We start from the raw sequence: 22,993 nt of genomic DNA on the forward strand, positions 1-22,993 counted from the left end.
TTGAACATTGGAACGTTGGCAGCTCCATTGAAAACAATTTAGTGCTGCAGGCTTTTACTGGCCGGTAAAAGCCCGCAGAGCAAGAGCTGTGAACAAAGCGTCACGGAGCCCGAGTGGATTTTAATCCCCTCGGGCTTCGTGAGGAATTTGTTTTATCTAATAGAACATTCTGCCCTGAGTGGCAGAATGTTCTAATAGCCTTAGAACCCGCCGTAGCGGGCTCTACCGGCTGTTAAAGGCCCTCAACCCTTGTTAAATGCCCTCGCCTTCGGCTCGGGCATTTAACACAGGAGTGGGCCTTTAATAGCCGGTAGAGCCCACTATGGCGGGTTCTAAGGCTATATTAGATCAGTTGAATGTTGAGAACTCTGGTAAAGACAATGGAGTGGCTAGGTGATAATTACTGATAAAGAACTTCTCCTACTACATCAAAATTTTTGTCTTTCTGTTTCCCTCTGGTTATATTAGAGCATTTTAACACCAGTGGTTTGGAATATTTTAACAGCAGTTTAGCCCTTCTACTTATGGCTATAACGGTTGTTAAAGGCCCTTTCCCTTGTTATGAGTCATTGCCCATGGCTCAAACCAATAACTCAGGAAGGGGGCCTTTAACAACCGTTACAGCACTCAGCAGTGGGCTACAATGCTATGCGAACTTTAATAGAACAAAGATTATGGCGGTCATTCTGACCGCGGCGGTCGGCGGTCGCCGCCCGCCAAGCGGTTCCCGCCGAAAGACCGCACCGCGGTCAAAAGACCGCGGCGGCCATTCCGGCTTTCCCGCTGGGCTGGCGGGCGACCGCCAGAAGACCGCCGGCCGGCCCAGCGGGACAGCCCCTTTAACAATGAAGCCGGCTCGGAATGGAGCTGGCGGAGTTGAAGGGGTGCAACGGGTGCAGTGGCACCCGTCGCGATTTTCACTGTCTGCTAAGCAGACAGTGAAAATCTTTGTGGGGCCCTGTTAGGGGGCCCCTGCACTGCCCATGCCAGTGGCATGGGCAGTGCAGGGGCCCCCAGGGGACCCACGGCACCCGTTCCCGCCATCTTGGTTCTGGCGGTGGACACCGCCAGAAACAGGCTGGCGGGAAGGGGGTCGGAATCCCCATGGCGGTGCTGCAAGCAGCGCCGCCATGGCGGGTTCCCTGGGCCAGCGGGAAACCGGCGGGAAACCGCCGGCTCCCCTTTTCCGACTGCGGCTTTACCGCCGCGGTCAGAATCGCCCAGGAAGCACCGCCAGCCTGTAGGCGGTGCTTCCGCCACACTCCGCCATGGCGGTCATGGACCGCCAAGGTCAGAATGACCCCCTATATGTTTTGGTCACACATTACAAATGTGTTTTGTTGGACCACTGACAGGTGTGAAATTGAACTTGTGAAGAACTACATTTATAAAATTGAAGTGTCTATTTATCCGGCAGCCAAACAAATAGTAAAAAATCTCTGCTATTTACCCAGAGGCTGAGAAAATAGTACATAATCTTAGTTGTTTAGTCAACCATAGACTAAATAGTAGAGATGATGTACAATTTGACCAGTGGCCGGAAAAAACTGTGTGAAGGAGGTCTTTATTTAACCGGCCATAAAAAATAAAGGGACTCCAGACAATGGTAGTGTGATGGCCATCTTGTAAAAGGGATACAACATATATGAAGCACTTGAAAGTAAGTCCATATACAAATGTATAATAGCTTGTAAAAAGGGAAGTGCATGAATTGTGGTAAGCTTTTTACAGATGAAAAAACATAAAAGCAATTTTTAATGAAAAGATTTATGTTACTTTAATATTAAAAAAAGACATGTAGAAATCAAACAGAACCTTCAGGATACGGCACAAAGATATTTTGTGCTTCATTCAGGGAGTATTTGGCTCTCAGCAAAGAATACTGAGTATGTTTTTAAAGCATGTTACATAAATGTTTTGTTCACTCATGACAATACGTTTTTTATGTTCACGATGCTCCTTTTGATGATTTTTTAGAGCTGGGCTCTTTTTTTTTTTTTTTAGAAAGGCCTTGTGCTAGCTCTAGGCTGCTGTTTATGGGGGATTGTGCTTGCTTAGTTTTTCAAATCTGGCAACATGGTAGCAGCAGCAAATGGAATGCAGACAGATGGGTGGTATCTGGGCTCCAAAGGGAGGCACAGTGCTTTCGAACACTAGCAGGAGGTACATTGAGTGAGACACTGTAATGAGGCTTCTGTGGAATGGGGAAGTGAAAGCAGGAGACAGGTAAGTAATGTTGCTGGGTAATTCACAGAACAGGTTCACTCTGTTGCCTTTGAATAAACACACGTTTCATGCTATTAACCCAACAGAGCCTCTGAATAAACACACTTTTCATACTATTAACTCAGCAAAGTAGGTTTAATACATTGGTGCTTATTGGTCCCGTCATGAGAGGCTCTTTCAGCCACATTGACATTTTAGTCACCTGCACAATACATCTTGGGAATGGTATTTTTTATTTTTAACAAATTAAGCACTGTTTTAAGTGGACAAGATCCTGTCTCTACTAGGCCCTCATTTCTGTACTTGTCAGTGTTGTCTCAGCAAAAGGAATATGGACACCAAAAAAATAAAAATCTGTGTTACAGGCTTAGAGCCTGTAACAGACTAAAGTCATTGTGAAGGGGGTGCTAGGGATGGAATCGGTAGGAAGAGGAGGATGCAATGTAGGAAAATAAGGGCCAAGAGGTGGACCACTGGAAGGGCTAAAATGACCAGAGCCACGATGACCAGTACAAGACAAACCATTCCAAGAAGACCTAATATATGAGCGCCAGGGTTACCAATGCCATAGGGGACCAGGAACAACTAAGCGATGAGAAACAGGACAATGAAAAACAGCACTAGGGCTCCCGGGACCAGGGTGAGAAGGATCAGGGGGCCAGGAGGATGTGAAACACGTGGATCTGCACCCATTCGGCAAGGACTGGAGGGAACAGAAGGACTACAGACAGAAGAAACAGAAGGCCCAGGATCATGATGACAAGGAGGGCTATGAGGGCTTTATGCACTGACCAGGACTAGAGGGACAAGAACAACCAGGGCCAGGAGGAGCACACTGAGTAGACAGACCAGAGAGGATCAGTACCAGGAGACCAAATGAGCGAAAGACCAGAGACAGGAATGCCACGACCAGAGATATCAGATCAAGGAGGACCAAGGGACCAGAAATCAAAGGGACTGGGACCGGGACCAGGAATACCACAACCAGAAAGGATCAAGGCTGGCAGGACTTGGAGACCTTAGATTAGGAAGACCAGGAGGTTATAAAGGACAAGAAACTCTAGGTGCAGTCGTACCAGGATCAGATGGTCCACAAGTGTCAGACTCAGGGGTAATCCTAAACCAGGGTGACAGGAACTACATGAACCAGGATGACCCACAACATAGAAACTAGGAGGATTGGTGCCAGAGGGATGAGGAAGTCCAAACCTAAAAGGAACATTACTAGGCGGACTATGGTAGAGGGGCTCATGGTCAGATAGACAAGAACAATATAGAATAGACAAAACAGGAGTGGAAGTAGTATGGGGTAGGAGGATTGGGGACTAGGTTGGGTAGGCACACCAAGGACAGTGGAACTAGCATCAGAAGACCTGAAAAACATGAGGGCCAGACAAAGGAGTACCAGAACTAAGACCAGTACTACATGGACCAAGGTGACCAGGATCAGAAGAATTAGGAACAGGCAAAAGAGGGGACTAGATAAACCATGGGCGCCAGACCAGGAGGACTGATGGACAGAAATTAGGGTGATGAGGATAAAAAGGTACAGAACCGGAAGCCTGTGAAACAGGAGACCCAGGATCCAAACAACTAACGGCAGGAATACACTGGAATGATGACCAGACAAACCTGTAAAGGACCAGGAAGTTCTTAGACTAGCATGAAATGGAGATCGAGGGACATTAGAACTAGGAAAGGCTAGGATGATATGAGACAGGACACGTTATTGCAGAGCCATGTGGGCTAGAAGCAGAGGACGAGGTCCAGGAGGATAGGGACCAGACTGAAGAGGCCTAAAAAGATCAGGAGCTGAGGTGCAATGGCCAGTGTGTCCAGAATACTAGGACAAGCAGGACAGAGATTAGGAAGACCAAGGGGCCAGTACCAATGACACAGAGGAGACCAGAGCCACAGGTCTAGGTAAACTAAAAGGATCATGACCAGGAGGACTGGAAATAAGGCTAAGAGGTCCATGAAGATCAGGACGTGGGAGGCCACGGCCCGGATTATCAATTGGGGCACAGCAATCATTACAAGTAGCAAGACCAGGGTAAGAACGCTCTGAGGTAAGAAGGCCAACCAACATCTGGAAGTCCAATTGGAATGAACAGAGGTGGGAAGGAGGATCAGGACCAAAATGACCAGGCTCAGCAGGATCTGAACTAGGAGAAACTGAATCAAGTGGATCTGGATCAATGGCTGTAGTACCAGCAGGGCTAAATGGACAAGGAATAGCTCCAGGAGAACAAGGACAACCCAAACCAGGAGAGCAAAGACTAGGAGTGCCAGGATAAGAGAAGCAAGATGGACTAAAACCTGTGGTACCAGGTGAGGTGAACTAGGACAGGGTGACTAGGACTAAGAGAACCAAAAAGGAACAGGGCCAGATGGGACAAGACTGGAGGGACCAGGAGGGGCCATAATGGCCAAAAGGTAATGTTTATGATAACAAACATGATAGAGCAAGAAGGACCAAGATGACCAGGACCAAAGTGACCAAGACTAAGATAGTAGGTGGGTCAGGTCCTGGAGAACTAGGACCAGGAGAACCCCCAACTATGAGGAAGAGGACCAAGAGGATCAGGGACAATGGACACAGAATCTTGAGAAGGACAAGGACTATGGAAAACAAGAATAGCATGACCTTGGCCCAGAGTGCCAGGGAGGTGAGACCAGGGACGCATATAGCCAGAACAGAACATTCTAGGAAGACAGAAAACAAAGGGCTAAGGGGACGAGGAAGATCAGGGCAAAGAGGACATTGAGCACCAGGACCAGGAGGACCACGGTAAGAAAGGAAATGAGTATCAGGACCAGGGGCATCAGAACCAGGATGATCACAACCTGGAGACCCAGGCCACCGGCTAAGAACAGGATGGCCAAGAAGATGGGCAACAGGATGGCCAGGCCCAGGAGGACTAGCTGAAGGAGGATCATGATGATTTTGTATTGCAGCACAAGCAGCAGGAAGACTAGGGCCGAGAGGATCAGAACCTGATTTAGGAAGAAGGCAAGACCCAGGCTAAAAGGCCAAGGGTCCAGAATAAGCAAGGAAGATGAGGGGGGCAGAATACTAAGAAGACCAGAGCCAGGAGGGCAAGTACCATAGCAGGGGGATTAGAAGGCTCAGCACCAATTGGACCAGAAACAGGCCTAGGATTGCCAGGGGGCATGACCATAGGACCAGTGCCCAAAGTACCATGTAGAGCAGAAAAGACAGGACCTGGTGGTAGCAGGGCCAGGGTGAGGAAGATCAGGAGGACTAGAACAGCCAGAGCCAGGAAGATTAAGGGGACTGGACCTGGATGTCTAAGAGGACCAGGACTAAAATGATGAAGTTCAGAAGGACCCAAGCAAAAAGAACCAGGACTATGATCAACAGACCCAGCAAAGGGCCAGGAGGACAAGGATGATCCAAAGCAGGAAGCAAGAGCTAAGAGGGCAAAGACTATGAGGGCAATGACACAAGAGACCAGGTAAACCATGCAGACGAGCAGGACCAGGAACTGATGTACTGGGAATCAGATGAGTGGGGTGGGAAGGATTAGAAAGGTCAGGTTGAATGGACAAAGTTCAAGAGTATCAGGAAAGAAAAGAAAAAGATAGGGGCTTGAAAGGAACAGTGAAGCTTGAAAGACCAGAACCAAGAGAATTAGGCATACAAAGACCCAAACAACTGAGGACCAGAAACAAAAGGATCAAGTCTAGTGGGTATAAAACTAGGAAGAGAACATGGACTGTGAGAACCACGAATAGGAATCAGGATGAGCATTAGTACCAGGATCCGGAGACCCAGGAAGAGTTAATACAAGGAAGAGTCAGGAGCAGGGCCAAGAAGACCACGGTCAGGAAGGACTACAACCAGGACTCCCAGATTCAGAAATCCAGTACCAGGGTGACTAGAACTAGTTAGACCAGGGCCAGGATGGGGATCAGGAGAATCAAAAAAACCTAGAAAAGGAGGACTTGTAACAGGACTAGGAGTATGATCAACACCTGAAGACACAGAATGACCGTGAAATGAAGGAAGAAGACCAGGTGCAGGAGGACACCTATGTGAGTCTAGGCTACACGTATTAGAATATCCTGTTTGTAAATGGCTCTTATTCATGCTTCTTATACTGCCAAACCCTACAAATCCCCACCTCTTCAGCCCACACTTAGAACTGGCATCTACTTACTGAACAATCAAAGCATGCAATGTGAATTAAAAGCCGAGACTGTTACACACTGACCTCTGAGTGTAGAAGACGTGATTGGATGCTGGCACTATAGTCTAACGGTGGGTCTCAAGACATAGGGATGGAAACTTGGCAGAGGTATTTAAAGGTGGCTGGGTAAAAATAAGAGTGGTCTGTGAAAGATGGCAGAAAGGGTTTGATAAACTCAGATGGCTAAAGTCAGAAAAATGGGTAATGTCTAACAAAGGGGTCAAGGGAATATGGCAGTCAGTAAAGAGAAGATCAATATCATAACAAGGCAGAAGAGGGGGCAATGGAGACCAATTGAACCAGATGGCCCAAAGAGGGATTTTGTGTGCCCCCCGGATCTGTGAACTGACATTCCATGTGTGTGAATATTAAGTGGGTATGTAGCAAGAGGCAGATGTACTAAGAAGTCTAGCAATGCAAGACAGCAAAATTGGCAGGACAGGCAGAGAGCAGAAACATGCCAAGTTATGATGTGTTCCTGTTCTCTCCCTGCACTGATGCCTAGCACCAACACAGACACCCTTGCGCCATGGTGCAAGGGTGCCTGTATTACGAGTAGGATTGTTTTTGTGCAGGAAGATGCACCTTCCTGCATGAAAACAATAGTTTGAGGAATTTTGTTCTTTCCATGTGTGCTGCAGAATGCAGCAGTCATACAAAGAGGAAGTAATGAGGAGCAAAACAGATATTTCTCTTAGTTACAGCGCACTTGGGAAGGCATACCATTTTGACACAATCCCAGGTTTACTCACATAAGTAAATATAGGATTGCATCAAAATCCATCTCAGCACAGAATAATGTAAGGCAACAATTTGAGCTGTCTCACGTTATTCTTGATTTACTAAGCCATGCAGGGCCACAAAAGGTGGCTTTGCGTGGCTTAGTAAATCCCATTTAAGGACTTGTGTGGCATTGTGTCAACTTGCTTGATGCAAGGGCAATGCAAGCCCTTAGTAAATCTGCCTCTAAGTGCCTAGTAGTAAGACTTCTTCACTGATGAAAGTCTTAGTGCAAGGGCCAGAAGGATGCCTTTTGCATGATGTGATGGGGAGTAGATTCAGCTTCCCTACACAGTGGGAGTATATTGACAGCATCCCTGTGGACAGTACTGAAGTCAGGGAGAAATGGTAAAAAGAATAGACAAAAACAGTCAGCGAGGTCCTTTTTAGCAAAGGGCTGCTGGTTAGTTTTTCCTGAGTGATGAAATTGGGTAGAAGGTAGGATTAAAGGGTAGGTTATAGATTTCTCTTGTTAAAGGTGTCAACATTTGTAAGCAGGGATGTGCTTTTTTCTGTGTCTGCTGACCACTCAGAAAAGCTGATGATAGCCAGATGATGAGATCTCATGCTTCATTGTGTCCTTGTTTTGGACACTTCTGCTTGGAGCCAGCACTTTTGCTGCTACTGTGACAGCCTTCACCTAGCACAAAGGCTGTGTCTGAGCAACAGCCAAAAAATGATATTTGAAAGAGAAACTCCCCAGTTCAGTTCTGAAACCTCAATCGTGGATCAACTTCCACGTCCCCTGTCTGGAAAATGTATCTTAAAGTGGAACTGTGAAATGATCGATCAGTAGGTGACAAGGTTGGAGGTAACACAATGTCTCTGTTTATTCAGTGTCTTATTTCTTACAATATTTGTAATACAGTCAGTGAATAAAAACATCTGGGAGTTTCTTTTCTTATGTGTCTTTGATGCACATATGTCTCTCTCTGATTTAATGGGCAAATTCATTCATATTTCAATGACATTCAGTTCAATTAATTATAGCCCCATTCCTTTGCTTGTGAATTCTTTACAGAATACTTCCTTTGGGATGGCCTGACAAAATATGGGCCATGAAAGGAAAGGTGTTATACCATCTATCCTATTTAGAGTAAAACCTGGCTGTGACAGACATAAAAAAAATATTGACCCCATCGACCTGGGAGAATCCTCCCAGAGTGTGGGACCATTAGTTTTTTTTGTTTTTCAAAAACAAACTCCTACTTCAGGAGTTTGTTTCTGAAAAACAAACTTTTTAATAAAGTTTGCTAACCAGCCATCATGTGTGGCTGTACTGTCATTCACACTTTTCCTGCATAGATAGCAACCGTCCTGGAAAGAGTTCCTGTCAATGGAGAGAGATGTCCACAGAGGACAACTCTAAATTTGGCGGGTGGAGGTCCCTCAGGGTGTCGAAGGTTGTGCTCTCTGCTATCCTGACAAAGTTAACTCCGGCCTCAAAACTCTAAATCAGGCCCTTACTCTTGTCATAAGATTGGAGTGAGGTCTATCTATCATACTGTGTTGGTCACTTTCACAGGGGCCCTATGCAATTTGTTAAATTTTGATGAAATCACCGTAAATATTAGATGGATCTGTGTACTGCGATACAACATTTCCATGTCTGTTTTTTTTCTTTTACATATCATTGTTTTCAGACGTTTTAGTCTGATTTGTTTAATTGAACTGAACCAGAAGTGAAAAATCCAGAATGCACTGATTTGCTGCAGGAAAATAGGTGTTCTCATAACATGGAGCCGTTTGTTAATCCTATACCCGGCCCTTGTACATTCCCATGGCCAGTGAGTAACAGCGAATATATAGCTTTAGAAGAGTAAAAAGCTTGGACTAGTCTTGCAAAGGTTCTATTCATTTTCATCAGTTCTATCTGTGGTCTTTATTAGTCACATCTGCAGGTAAATGTAAAAGGAGTAGGAGCATTTGTGGAGCACAAAACCGCTCCATAAAGGGCCTCCTAAGTCCTTGTGTCTTGGCCCAGAGTGTAATGGAGCTGTATTCTGTGCCATGTCTGTCAAAATAACTTGGAAACATTCAAGCATTTGGGACTTTCATTCCAATAAGTTAGTGCCTGCATCTATGTCAGTTTTAGCACTAAAGGCATCATGCCGCAAAATGACAAGGTTTGTGACCACAAAAGTACTTATTATTATGTACACAACCCTTTTTAAGAGTTAGGCATTTCTTTAGACTAGTAAAAGGACCGTTGCTATTGTTTCTGAATTGCAAATAGAAAGGTTAATGAAAGAGATTTCCTCCCTCCCATTTCTAATTCAGAAAGGAATTTATTAACAGTCTGTGACCATTGATGAGCTAACTACCCCGAGTTGGGCAGGTAACCAATTTGCAAAGGAGAAGGGGTCCCCTTAGGACAGGATGTTGGCAGCCTTGGGGGAGAGTGGGGGGACGTTTTTCAGAAACTGCTGACCAAGCAGTGCAGAATAACCAGTATTTCGACAGTGACTGGGTAAGTAAAGAAGCTTTTCTGCTTTTTGCATGGCTGCCAGCCAAACAGTGCAGCATCTCTGTTGTTTAGCCAGTGGCTGGACAAATAGTAAAGTGCACACAATCTCTAATTAAAAGCCAGCAGGTTCAATATTTAAGTATTCCTGCTATTGTTACAGTTGCAGGATGAAAAGTGAAGAAATTCTACTACCTAACCTGCGGCTTGGTAAACAGTGAAATTGTTCTTCTATTTGCATGGACACCAGATGCACAGTGCAGACTCTCTGCTGTTTAGTCAGCCACTGGGTAAATAGTGATGTTTTCCTGCTGTTTACATGGCTGCCAGCCGTACAGTGCATAATCTCTACTATTTAGTCAGAACGTAGACAAATATTTACGTTTCACTGTTATTTGTACAACCACCAGATGGACACTGTAGAATCTCTACTATTTAATCAGAGGCCTGGTAAATAGTGCAGTTTTTCTGCTATTTTCATAGCCGATAGATAAACTGTTTGGAATCTGTACTGTTTAGCCAGTGGTCGGGTAAATAGTTACGTTTTTCTGCTATTTCACGGCTGCAGCCAAACAGTGTAGAATTCCTTCTATTTAGCCAGCAGACAGGTAAATAATATAATTTTTCTGCTGTTTGCACGGCCCTTAGCTCATCAGTGCAGAATCTCTACTATTTAGCCAGTGGCCAGCTAAACAGTGAAGTTTTTCTGCAATTTGCACAGCTGTTGGCCAAACAGTGTATTTTTTAGCAAGAGCCTGGGTAACTTCTCTTCTATTTTCAAGGCTGCCAACCAAATGGTAAATAATTTCTACTATTTAGCAAGTGGCCAGGTAAATAGCAGAAAAAAATCAGTATTTAGCCAGTGGCCGGGTAAATAGCCGCTACCAAAATTAAACTTCCTAGCCATTAAGATGCTAGAATGACTAACCGGCATTTAATCGAAGACTCAGAGTGTGCCAAAAAATGATCTGGGTGATGCAAACTGTGAGAGCGCTCACAGCAGGTCTTTTAATTGTTGTGAAAGACTGTGAGTAACTATACATGATGGGATGAACATAGAAAGGTTGGTAGACAAGCAGACGGTAAAGGGGAAGAAAGCAGGATAGAGAAGCAAGAAAAACCACAAGAGGAAGAGAGGAAGGAGATGAGAGTCCGAAAGAAGCTGCGGAGACAACTAAGTTATGCTATCGAGGAATGAATGGGAGGAAGGATTGAGAAAAGAGAAGAGAAAACAATGAGAAGCACATATTCATCACCAAATATATATTTGCTGCAATGAACTAACACAGTGTGGAATCCTGTTCAGACCCAGGCTGAGATAGTGTGGTTGAACCAGGAGGCAGGGAGGGAGACAGTGAAGTCTAGCAGACTGCTTTGGCATCAGCCAAGGCAGTTTTGGCAGCCCTCTCTCTACTCTGCAGAATGCACCATGGAAAACAGTGATTTGCACAAGATATTTGACACCACATGCACGCATAGAAATATATGGACAATGAAATAGTTAAATTATAATTCTGGTGGGTGAAACCTGTGTCTTATGCTGGTGAATTAATTATGAAGATTCATGGATAGATCTGTCATTTTTAGGTCTGACTTTACTTTGCAGCCGTCACCTCAGCTTATGATATCAACAAAGAGCATTCGGGAGAACTACAGAGAGGGACTGTGGTTCCACCCAGATGTTCATTCAACTGAGGACAGCTTTTAATTTGGAAAAAGCTGTGTTCTTCCACAGAAAGAGTATATCATCTCAACGCAGCTGTGGTGATTGATTATTTTTCTATTTATCACATTGCGTGAGACAGTTGTCTCTCACACATATGTATATGCCACCTAAATGCTATTAAACAATGTATCCAAGATAATTCGATAATTATGTAGTTTGTTCTTCTTTGAAACCAGCAGAACTCGGAGGAACACAGTGGCTGTATTGCTCTCCCACCCCCTCGCCTTTCCTTTTCCATCATCAACTTCAGAATGCAATTGTGTGTTTGCCATTGGTATGTGGTGCCCGCAGCTATAGTGATCTACATGCATTTTTACATTCCTAAACATGACACTCCTTGAGCGCTGAGTAATAGCTGGGTGAGGGATGTGTGAGTGCAGGGTGATCGGTGGATAAGTAGAAGGTTAGAGATGTGTGAGTGGAGGGTTTGCTGTATGAGTGGAAGGTGAATGATGTGGGAGCAGTGTGTGAATGGAGTGTGAGCATTGTGAATGCAGAGTGAGCACCATTTGTGCAGGGTTAGTGGATCATGAGTGCTGGAGGAGCAATGTCTGAGTATAGTGTGAGTTTGCAGGATGAGAGGTGGCTGAGTGTTCAGTGAAAGTGTTTTGCTGCCTGGGTGAGCACTGATGGTTGTGCAGGGTGAGCGGTGAATGTACAGGGTGAGCAATGTGTGAGTGTGTGGGCTGAGCGGTGCATGAGTGTGCAGGATGAGAGGTATCAGTGGGTGCAGGGTTAGAGCAGTAAGTGTAGGATGAGTGTGCGTCATGTTGTTGTGGGGTGTAAGTGTATTGTGGGAGGCATGTCAACAGTGAATGGCATCAGTGCAGGGTGAGAGGTGTGTGGGCGATGGGTGAGAGTGTAGAATGAACAAGGCATGAGTGTAAAGGGTGAACAGTGTCAGAGTACAATGAGTGCACAGGATGAGCGATATGTGAGTGTGCAGGGAGGGGTGTGTGTGAGTGCAGGATGAGCACTGTGAGTGTGCATGATGAGAAGTGTGTGAGGGTGTAGGGTGAGTGATACATGAGTGCTGGATGAGCTGTGTTTGCATTTGGAGGTTGAGCTGTGTGTGTGTGCATGGTGAGTTGTGGTGTGTAAAGTGATTGATGTGTCTGTGTGTGGTTTGAGCAGTGTGGGGGAGTGCAAGGTGCGTGGTGTGTACGTGCAGGATGAGGCTGTGTGTGTGGGTGGTGTGAGAGCAGGAAGATAACTGTTTGAGTGGTGTGTGGGTGCAAGGAGAGTGGTGGTTCAGTGGAAGGTGAAAGATGGGTGAGTGCAGGGCAAGAAGAGGGTGGGTGTGTGCTTGGTGAGGGGTGTATGAGTGGTGTGTGAGTGCAAGGTGAGGGGGTAATGAGTGCAGGATCAGTAGTTTATGAATGCACAGTGAGAGGTGTGTGAGTGCAAAGTGAGAGGTGTGTTAATGAAAGGTGCAAGCGGTTTGAGTGTAAGGTGCAGGGTGCACCTCATGAATGCAACGTGAGTGCTGTCTGCGGGTTGAGGGGGGCTGCATTCAGTGTGAGTGTTCAGGATGAGAGATGCCTAAGGGTAGAGTGAAAGTGCTTTGCTACAGGGTCAATGGTGTGCCAGTGTGCAGGGTTAGCAGGGTGTAAATGTACAGCATGAGTAGTACAGGACTGTTCAGGATGCGAGGTGTGAGTATGTGCAGGGTGATCAGGTAGCATTAGTGATTTGTTAGAGGTGGATGAGTGCAAGGAGAGAGATGTTGGTGCAGTGTGAATGGTGTGTTAAAAAGTGAGCGGTGTGAGTGCAGGGTAAGTGGTGTATGGGTGCAGTGTGAGAGATGAGTGTGTGCAAGGTGAGCAGTGTATGGCTGCAGTGTAATTGGTGTCTATGTGCAACATGAGCAGTGTCTGAGTGAAGGGTAAGTGTGCAGATAGAGCAGAACATGAGTGTGCAGGGTGAATAATGACTGAGCACGGGTGATAAGTGTGGAGGGTGAGACATTTGTGAGTGTGTAGGGTGATCAGTGTCTTAGTGTACTGGGTGAGCGGAGCATTAGTAGAGAGTGAGCCATGTATGAGTGTGTAGGGCGAGCTGCTCATGAGTGTTTGCAGGGTGAGCAATTTATGTTTGGTGTAAGAAGTTATGGTAAGTGCTGTGTGTGTGTGTGTGTGTGTAGGGTGAGTGGTAGGTGAGTACAGTGTGATCAATAGATGAAGTCAGTAAATTCAGTGTGGTTGGTAGGGGTTGACTGAGTGCAGAGTGGTGGATGAGCACAGGATGAGTGGTGAGTGAGTGCTGGGTGAGAGATGCATGAGTGATATGTGAGTGTACGGTACATTCAGGGTGAGAAGCGTCCCAGTACAGGTGAGTGGTGTGTGAGTGCAAGGTAAGTGGTGTGTGAGGTCAAGAACGGTGGTGCATGAGTGGAACATGAGGGGTGTGTGAGTGGTGTGTAGTGCATGCGAGTAATGAGTCCAGAGTGAGCATGCAGTGCTTAATTTGTAAATAAAAAAGTGCCGGTGCCCAAAGCCCTCCTTGTAAACATGCGGCTGCTGCAATTAAATGTACAAACACGGAATACTGAGGCACCATAATCCTGAAACTATCTCAAGTCTCTTTAATCCATTAAGACCCATTCCCTGCCCCTTCAGCTCAATCTTGCGGATTTCTGATTTCTTTCATTGTGACACTTTTTCATTTTTCTCTTCCTCTGACTTTCCCATCCGTGTCTTTATCTCACAGTAAGGGGCATATTTATACTTGTTTTGTGCCAAATTTGCGTAATTTTTTTAATGCACATTCGGTGCAAAACTAACTCTATATTTACACTTTTTGACGCTAGACCCGTCTAGTGCCAAAGTTATGGAGTTAAAGTAATTTTTTGGACGTGGAAACCTACCTTGCGTCAATGAGATGCAAGGAAGGCGTTCCCGTGCAAACAATGACTCTATGGCCTTAGCGCCATATTTATCCCCCTGTGTAAAATCACGCACGGAGGAGGAGGGGTCAAATAATGGTACAAAGCTTGCTTTGCACCATTATTTAGCATCTGGGTCAGGGCAGGTGTTAGGGGACCTGTGGGCCTATTTCCATGGTAGAACACCATGGAATACGCCCTCAGGTGCCCTCCCCGTGCCCCAGGGACAACCCCAACCACACCAGTGGGACAGCAGAGGATGGGGGACACCATCCCAGGTAAGTATAGGTAAGTACAGGTAAGTATTTTATTATTATTTTTTAAGTGCCATTGGGGGCCCTGAAATGCGCCCCCCTACATGGCACTGGGTGCAATGGCCATGTCCAGGGGACCCTGGTCCCCTGTGCTGGCCATTGGGGTGGTGGGCATGACTCCCATCTTTTCTAAGACAGGAGTCATGTGGTATGGATGGTTTTGCGTCAGAAAATGATGCTAGGCTGGTTAGAGTCATTTTTTTTCACTCTAACCTGCCTAGCGTCATTTTTTGGTGCAAAACCCCCTTCTCCCATACCGCCACTCCCACCCGGCTAACGTCATTTCTTTTTACACTAGCCTACTCTTTGCGCTGGCTTGCACCATTCCATAAATATGGTGCCCCGCTGGCACTCAAGAATAGTGCAAGCCTATGCAAAACTTTTTGATGCAAAACTTTTTGATGCAAAGCTGCGTTAGTGCAGTTTAGCACTAAAAAGTATAAATATGCCCCCTAATGCTTGAGGCACAAAAATCAGTGCTGGCACTCAAAAATGAGTGCCAGTGCTCTGCACCGGAAACAACAAGCACAGAGCAGTATTACAAACTTCTAAGGGCAAGATTAGTGGTGTCTGAGAACACACTGGTGTCTGACTACAGGGTGAGAGGTGTGTAAGTGTAGTGTGAGTGTTGTGTGTGTGTGTGTATGTGTATATGTGTAGGGTGAGTAAGGTCAATGCTGTAAGTGCAGTGCGAACAGTGAGTATGCAGGATGAGCAGTGAGTGAGTAGGCAGGGTGAAAGGTATGCGTGCAGGTGCCTGAGGGCGGGTGAGAAGCAGTGAGTGCATGACAAGTGTTGTGTGAGTAGACTGTGTGAGTTATATGAGTGCAATTTGGGAACTGAGGAAGGATGAAAGGCCAGCTGTGTGTGTATGCAGCGTGAGCAGGGTGTGAGTGTGCTGGGTGAATTGTGTGTGAGTAGAGGGTAAGCAGCATGTGCCATGTAGTGACAAGTGTGTGTGTGCATAGGATGAGCTGTGTGTATATTGCAGGGTGAAGTGTGTGTCTGTGTGCAGGGTACATAGTGTGTGTGAATGCAGGATGAGGTGTTAGAGGAGGGTGAAAGCTATGTGAGTGATGGATGAATGCATGGTGGTTGGTGAATGGTGGCTCCAGGATGAGAGTTCGGTGAGTCCTAGGTGTCAGAGGTGTATGAGTGCATAATGAGGTGAGTGAGTCCAAGGTAAGAGGTGTGAGTTTTCATGTGAGCAGAGTGGATGCTAGGTGAGTGGTGTCTGAGTGCAGTGTAAGTGTGATGAATGAGAGGTGACTTAGGGCAGGGTGAAAGTGCCTTGCTGGAGGATAAGTGGGGTGTGTGTGTGGGTGTGTGTGTGTAGGGTGAGAGTTGAGTGTCTGCAGAGGGAGAGGGATGTGTGTGTGTATGCTGCACAGTCAGTCTGGGTGAGGTGTTAGTGAGGTACAACTGCAAGTCGAGAGGTATGTGAGCAGTGCCGCTGGTGTGAGTGCAGGGTATGAAGTTTGTGTGCGCAGGTTAAAAGGTATGTGAGTGCATGGTGAACTGTGTATGAGTGCAGCACTAGCTGTATCTGTTTGCAGAATGAGCAGTGCCTGAGTGTAGGATGAGAGGTGATGGTGCAGTGAATAAGGGTGTAGAAAGAGCAGTGTGTGATGGAGCAGTGTCTGTGTGAGAGTGTTCAGTATGGAAGGCACGAGGTGTGGGAGCGTACAGGGTGAGAAGTAAGTGACTGTGCATGGTGAATGGTGTATGTGTGAGCATGAGGAGCATTGGGTGTGTAGTGTGGGAAGGTTGTCTATCTGCATGGGGGGGGTGCAGGGTGTGATGTGTGAGTGTAGAGTGAGATGTGTGAGAGCATTGTGAGAGATGTGTGAGTGCATAATGAAAGAAGTGAGAACACGGTGAGAGATGTGTGAGTGGTGAGTGAATGCAAGGAGAGCAGTAGGTGAGTGCACTGTCAGAGATAAATGAGTGCAATGTCAATGGTGTGCGAGGGCAGAATGGTAGGTAAATGCTGAGTGAGTGGTGAGGGGGTGCTGGGTGACAAGTGTTTTATTGGTGTTTGAGTGCAGGGTGAGCAATATATGAATGGATAGATAGTGAGTGTGCATGATGGCAGGCATTTCAGTGCAGAGTGAGCGGTGTTTGAGCAGTAACCAGTGTCTGTGTTCAAGATGAGTGGCATATAAGTGCACGGTAAGAGACTTGTGAGTAGTGTGTGAGTGCAGAGTGAGAAATATATGAGTAGAGGGTGATTATGTAGGATGATGGATATCTGAGTGGTGTTTCAGAGTGAGTGATGTCTGAATTCTGGGTGAGTAGTGTGTGAGTGCAAGGTGGGTGATATGCGTTTACAATGAGTAGTGTGTGAGTGTGTAGGTTCAATGTTGTGTGCAAGGTGAGCAGTGTGTGAGTATGCAGAGAGAGAGGTTTGTGTATGGGGGTGAGAGGCCTGTGAGGTCAGGGCTAGAGGTCAGTATGAGTGGTGTGTTAGTGTGTGAGTGCAGGGTGAAATGTATGTCAGAAGAGTGAGTGCAGGGTGACTGGTGTGAGTGCAGGATAAGTGGTGCGTGGGTGCAGATTGGGAGGTGAGGGGTTTCTGTATGCAGAGTGAGTGATGTCTTTCTGCAGGGTAAAAGGTGCATTGGTGCTGGGTGACCGACGTCAGTGCAGAGTGAGTGGACTGATGACCAGGTCATGAGTGTGCATGGTGAGTGGTGCTTGAATGCAGGGCGAGTGATTTGTGAGTGTGCAGGTTCATTGGTGAGTAAGTCAAGATAAACAGTCAGTCTGAGTGGTGTATTAGTGGTGTGTGAGTGCAAGGCAAGAGTTATATGAGCAGGTGAGTGTACACAGAGAGTGTATTGTGAGTAAAGAGTGTGAGGTATGTGAGCGCAATTTGAGAGGTGTGTGAATGTGCAAAGTCAAAAATGTGTGATTGCGCAGGGTGAGGAATGTGTGAGTGTACAAAGTGAGCGGTGTGTGAGCTCAAGGTGAGCGGTTTGTGAGTGTGCAAAGTGAATGGTGTGTGAATGTCAAGTGAGAGAGGTGGTTGAGTTAAAGGTGAACCGTCAGCGTGTGGTGTTTTAGTGGTACGTCGTTGAATAGTGAGGTGTGGAGCAGCATTTGATTGCAGGGTGAAGTGTGTTTAGGTTCGGGGTGGGAGGTGCCTGGGTGTGTGCCAGGGTGCGCGGTGGGTGTGTGCAGGGTGAGAGGTGTGCGAGGGCATGTTAAATGGTGGGTGTGCGCATGTAGGAGTGCCTGATGTGAGGTGTGTGACTACAGCGTACTTGCAGGGTGAGAAGTGTCTGAGTGCAAGGGGGGACAGTTCGTGAAATCAGTGTAAGCGGTGTGCCTACGGAATTTCAGGGTGATAGTGAGTCTGTGTCAGTAGAGTGTGAGAGATGTACCCATGTGAAGATAGAGCACATTGTGTTCAGGGTGCAGCACATTAAAGACAAACGTACTGCCACTGCTAATGCTTCTTGGGGTCTGACTCTGCCTCCATGGACCACCAAAATAGCAGGTGGTGTCTCGATGCAGACCAAGGTCCTCGGCCCCACCAGTCCCAAGTTATTTTACCCATACTGATTGCTCAAGTTTCAATCAATTAGAATTTGTCCCTGCGTTTACCCCCTTCTGATAGCCTATCAGAGTAGCCGATACTCTTTTGATGCAGATGATGGCCTGAGGTAGCACCAGGCACTGCAGGCCGCTTTATTGTGGATGGAATAGGTTTAAATGGGGTTGAACTTCAAGGGCAAAACGCAGTTGAATTCTATATGAGCGTTGACTAAGTGTAACCGATGGACTTCGAGTATTTCACTAAAAAATATCACTTAGCCCTATAATCAAAGTAACATAACTATCTGCACTCTTCCTATGACATCTTAAATGTCAGTCGAAGAAAGAACCCCTGCTTTAATTATTCCAATTGTAGCCTTTTCTGTCACATCAAGGGAAATCATTTGTTCTGTATCCTGGTACAAATAACATACATTTGTAATTGACAATAATTAAGTCGTCTTTTCAATTTGCCTTTCAAATGGACTTTGTGTTAGTTAATATACAAACGTCAGCTAATAGGAATATGTTCCAGGGCTAGCAGCAATTTTTTGTCACAAGAACTAAGCCGCATAATATGTGGGAAACACTGGAAAATACCTAATTGAAAAAGAGTTGATGTTTTTACGTTCAGATTCACCCCTTCAAGCCCAAGCACATCTCGACAATTCTCTCGCCGTGGCACAGACATCATTGTGTACATGAGCTGGTGCCTCTCCAGTTGAAAATGAAATGTTTTTAGTGGCACTAACAGCCCCGCGTTCTTCTGTCAATAAACACATCCAATGATTACTCATATCTTTACAAATTAATGAAGTATCCAGAGCCAGAGCCGACCATGCGCAGGGATTTCGTTGTCTTGCAGCAACTTTCAGAGATGAGGATGGCATTCAAAGGGCTGACCTGCCAACCTTAACACTACTTTCACCCAAGACATTAAGTGGGCCGGGTCCTGCCGGTGCTGAGCACCGGCTGTTCTAAAAAGCAGGTGCTGAGACGGGTCTCTATTGGGCTCTGCATCTTTGCCCTCCCCCTCGGGGTGAACAAAAATCTCACCTCTGCAGCAGTACCTCCCTGAGTTGCCTTTGATGTAACTTCAATAAACTTGTTATAGTTCTTTCACAGTCTCATCATTTCAGAACTGAAGCATTTTTTATATTTTATACAACGAAGCCTTTGTTGTTGCTTACTTATCTTACGCAATTAACAACCACTGACAAAGCCAATAGTCCTGGCTTTTTGTTGTAATGTTACTTGTTGTATTGTTTATCTGGATGCAGTGACAGGAAGAAGCAGCAAAATACCAGTCAGGCGGCACACTAAACAAAGTACAGATTTTTAGCTTTCATGTTTTAAGCCACACTCTTAATTACACCAGCCACACCCTTTGATAGACCCCCCCAGTTTTTTCATCCCACTTAAAGCCCTGCTTTCACCTTGTGATCGGACAGAAAAGGGGCGCATGCTCACAAATGGGCAGGGACATGGGGAATGGAGGAGCTTTGAGGGCTCTGCTCATCCTAAACAGTCCCCACCTGCACTCCCCAGAAATAATTAACTCACCTGGAGCCACCTCTCATGTCAGTGGTAGTTTTAAAGTAGAGCCCCTTTGCACAAAGCATTCACACGAGCTAGGAACCTATTCTGTGAAAGGGTTTCCAGCTCACTGTGTGGTAAGGCTTCGTCACCAGGTCGCCTGGTGGTGAAGTGGGAAACCGTGTATCAGGCGAAAGCATCGTGTGTGTCTCTGCAGGTCTGTCAGGGTAGTGCAGTCAATAAACGATACACGTTCAGCGCATACAGCGTCCTCACACTGCTGCACTCCTGGCCCAGACGTGTGGTTGATTATTCGTCATATTTTAATCACAGGAAAAAGGTAATGTGCAGGTAGACCAGGAAATAAACGTGTTGCGACACACTGGGAATCAGCCGTTCTCTACCCACACAAGCAAATGACTCCTCTCGGACACACCAAGTGGTTTGTTTGTTACTAATGCCCCAACTACTTAGGAGTAATGTTCATTATTCTTAGTCTTACTCGTCCTCGACCCAGCCCGTATCCTTGAAGTTTAGTTAACCAAACCCAGAACTCGAAACAAAACAGGAAATGCCACAAACCAGACCCCCTTCCACTGGTAACTACAAGACCATAGCCCTGCCCCAGAACATCCTGTAATACCAAGTCCTCATCAAAAGGCCACAATCACAGGGAGGGACGGGGTGGGTACGAAGGACTGGGTCAAGCACGTGTAGGACTAAGAGTAATGGAGATTACTGGTAAGTAATCAGGGCATTACCTCTATGTCCCTTTCTCTCTCCACATCCTTAGATATCTAAATATTTCTTTCTTTAATATCTCTAAAATATATCTATAAAACTACGGAACAGATTAACACCAAATTACACAAAGCATGATCTGTACACCAAGATCTAGCTTCCTGCCAAATTTGGTGTAATTCCGTCCAGCTGTTCAGGCTGTAGGTGTGTCTAAAGACATTGTGGGGAAATACATGGGGAAAACATGTTTTGGTACTCCCCCCCCCCCCCATTTTTTTCAACCCCTGCTTGACAGATCACCCCAAAATCCCTAACACACACACACACACACACACACACACACACAATGACCCTAACCTGCACCTTCGACATGCAATGCTTATAAGCTCACATAATACATCAGTAGAATTTTCAATGCAGGTTCTGACTTAGATACATTCTGTTGCAACTTAACCAATACAGGACATGGCTTGTAGAAATATGAAACAGGGGTTGACTGTATAACAGGTTTTTGTAGCAAGACTCATCATCCTAACGATTCCACGTATGCATAAGCTGTTCTCAAACATACAACAAAACTGATCTCCACTGTGTACTTGCTCTGACTGCACATAGAAGGCATGGACCACAGTGTGTCACTATGCAGTTCTGAGCATTGTCCACAGGCACCCTTTGCCTGTGTGCAGCAAAGCGTGAAGTGCAGAGTATGATTTCTAGCCAGTCACTCAACCCATGCTTCATTAGTGTCTAACATCCACAATTGGTGGGTTTTGATTGTCTGTAGTGGGGGTGAGACCAAAGTTGTACAGTGCATGGATGAGGTGCAGGGCCATGAGTCTAGTTAGGTTCTGCACCTCACCCTCTGTGAGCATTCGACTTCCATTGCAGAAAACCTTCGACCACACACAGTAAGAATGGGATGTAGGGCCTGGCATCTTATCAGGTGTTGCACCCCACCTTTGGTGACTCTGGACCAAGAGCAGCTGTGAAACATGCATCTGATGGTTGTGTACCAGAGAGACGGTATTAGCCTATCTGCAACAAGTCCCCTTGACTCTGTGAAAAAAGAATAATAGAACAAGTCAGAATTTTCTAGCACACTAAACAAGCATTGTAATATTCATTTGTGACTTTTAACAATACCTGGATTTTTAGCCAATGTATGTGTTAAGGGCCTTGCAAGGACGAATAATGTTAACAGAGCTGCCCAAGATCAAACAATGAGTCTCCGAGGATATGTTCCCTGTGAGGAATCTCTGCATAAGGTAACAAAGACAGTCAAAGTTCATAGAGAATAGAATAGGCGATTCAGCATTCAGAATAACTAACACCCATGATGTGCAAGAGAAAGAGGAAACAACATTAATAGCAAGGAGGATGAGAGTTAAAGCACTCAGGAGCACCATGCTGTAAGACTGAAGGGCAAGAGTTGGCTCTTCCCTACATAACCACCATACTCAAACACTAATGTACAGCATATCCCTGTGAATGCAAACCTCTATATTTTGATTGTACGCATACATTTAGATATGCATAGTTCTTTCTACAAATAAGCATAATAACTATAGGTTTTAAAATATATAGATGCTCTTTAGGTCTGTTTAACACAGGTATAAATTACTTATGGTAAAATAAATTTATATATATATATAAAAAAAAAAAATCACCATAAATCACTACAAAGCATCCGAGAGGCAGTATTTACCAGCTTCTCATAGCAGGAATGACGCCGGCACCATCCATCAATTCGAAAGGTAATTTATTACCTTATTTCATGTGAAGTACAAAGTGCACAGTACTATCCAAACAAATATGGCAACGCATTTCGGCCTGAGCCTTCGTCTGGCCATAGAGTTGATTGTGAAGTCAGTGTATTTAAGTCATGTGATCACCCAACCTTCACCAACTAAAATCCATGATCGTTTTATATCACTCAAATGGCATTTATAGTCAATTTCTATCCAAAATTTGGGTCATTTGTCTAAAATAAAGGCAAATGTATCCTGAATATACAAATATCTTATTAAATCAATATATGTGCTTAATATGATTCTACATCTGTTAACCAGTCTTAGTTAGATCAGCATATGATTACATTTCTATTCCCTATATCTCTGTTATTTTCCTATTAGTTATCTTTATTTAGGTAAAGTACCAATTCCTACATTGTTTAACAACACATATTTATAGCGGTTCAAGGATTATTCCATTTATACCTAAAACTAGTATATAAGCACTATATATCATATTTACATCTCTCCTCATATTGGGTTATTGACTCTCGGTAAAGTACCTTGAAGATGAGAACAAATTAAACTAATGTCTATATAATCAAACACAGTCAAAGCAAGAAACTACTACACTGCAGTTTTTTAGGAGTTTTTTATGTGAGGATTCTTTCTCCCATGAGGATCTTATTTATTAGAAAGCCCCATAATGACTTAAACTGATCGTCTCTAAGGTCTAGTCCATTCTTCACGAAGGTTCAAGATAAATAATCTAGATAAATTCATGTCTCCTTCCAAGTACCTCCCATCCTCTTGTCTCTTATCTCCTATAAGTGTCTAT

The 22,993-nt window shown here is 45.3% G+C and overlaps 1 protein-coding gene across 7 annotated transcripts in view; it reads right to left on the reverse strand.

Moving 5' to 3' along the window:
• The window catches only part of TRPM8 (transient receptor potential cation channel subfamily M member 8), a 283,346-nt gene that overhangs the window by 235,271 nt on the left and 25,082 nt on the right, over positions 1–22,993 (reverse strand). For 4 of the 7 annotated variants that reach the window (XR_011201606.1, XM_069225541.1, XM_069225543.1 and 1 more), the window contains 2 exons: positions 21,569–21,681; positions 21,383–21,481 (listed from right to left, as the gene is read on the reverse strand). The exons of 1 other annotated variant lie outside the window; for it this stretch is intronic. The gene's annotated coding sequence lies outside the window, so the exon portion shown is untranslated. The remainder of the gene's footprint in view (positions 1–21,382; positions 21,482–21,568; positions 21,682–22,993) is intronic. 2 more of the 7 variants (XM_069225544.1, XM_069225545.1) reach the window with 1 other exon arrangement.

This window comes from Pleurodeles waltl, chromosome 3_1, assembly GCF_031143425.1.
Source record: "Pleurodeles waltl isolate 20211129_DDA chromosome 3_1, aPleWal1.hap1.20221129, whole genome shotgun sequence".
Taxonomy (NCBI): Eukaryota; Metazoa; Chordata; class Amphibia; order Caudata; family Salamandridae; genus Pleurodeles; species Pleurodeles waltl.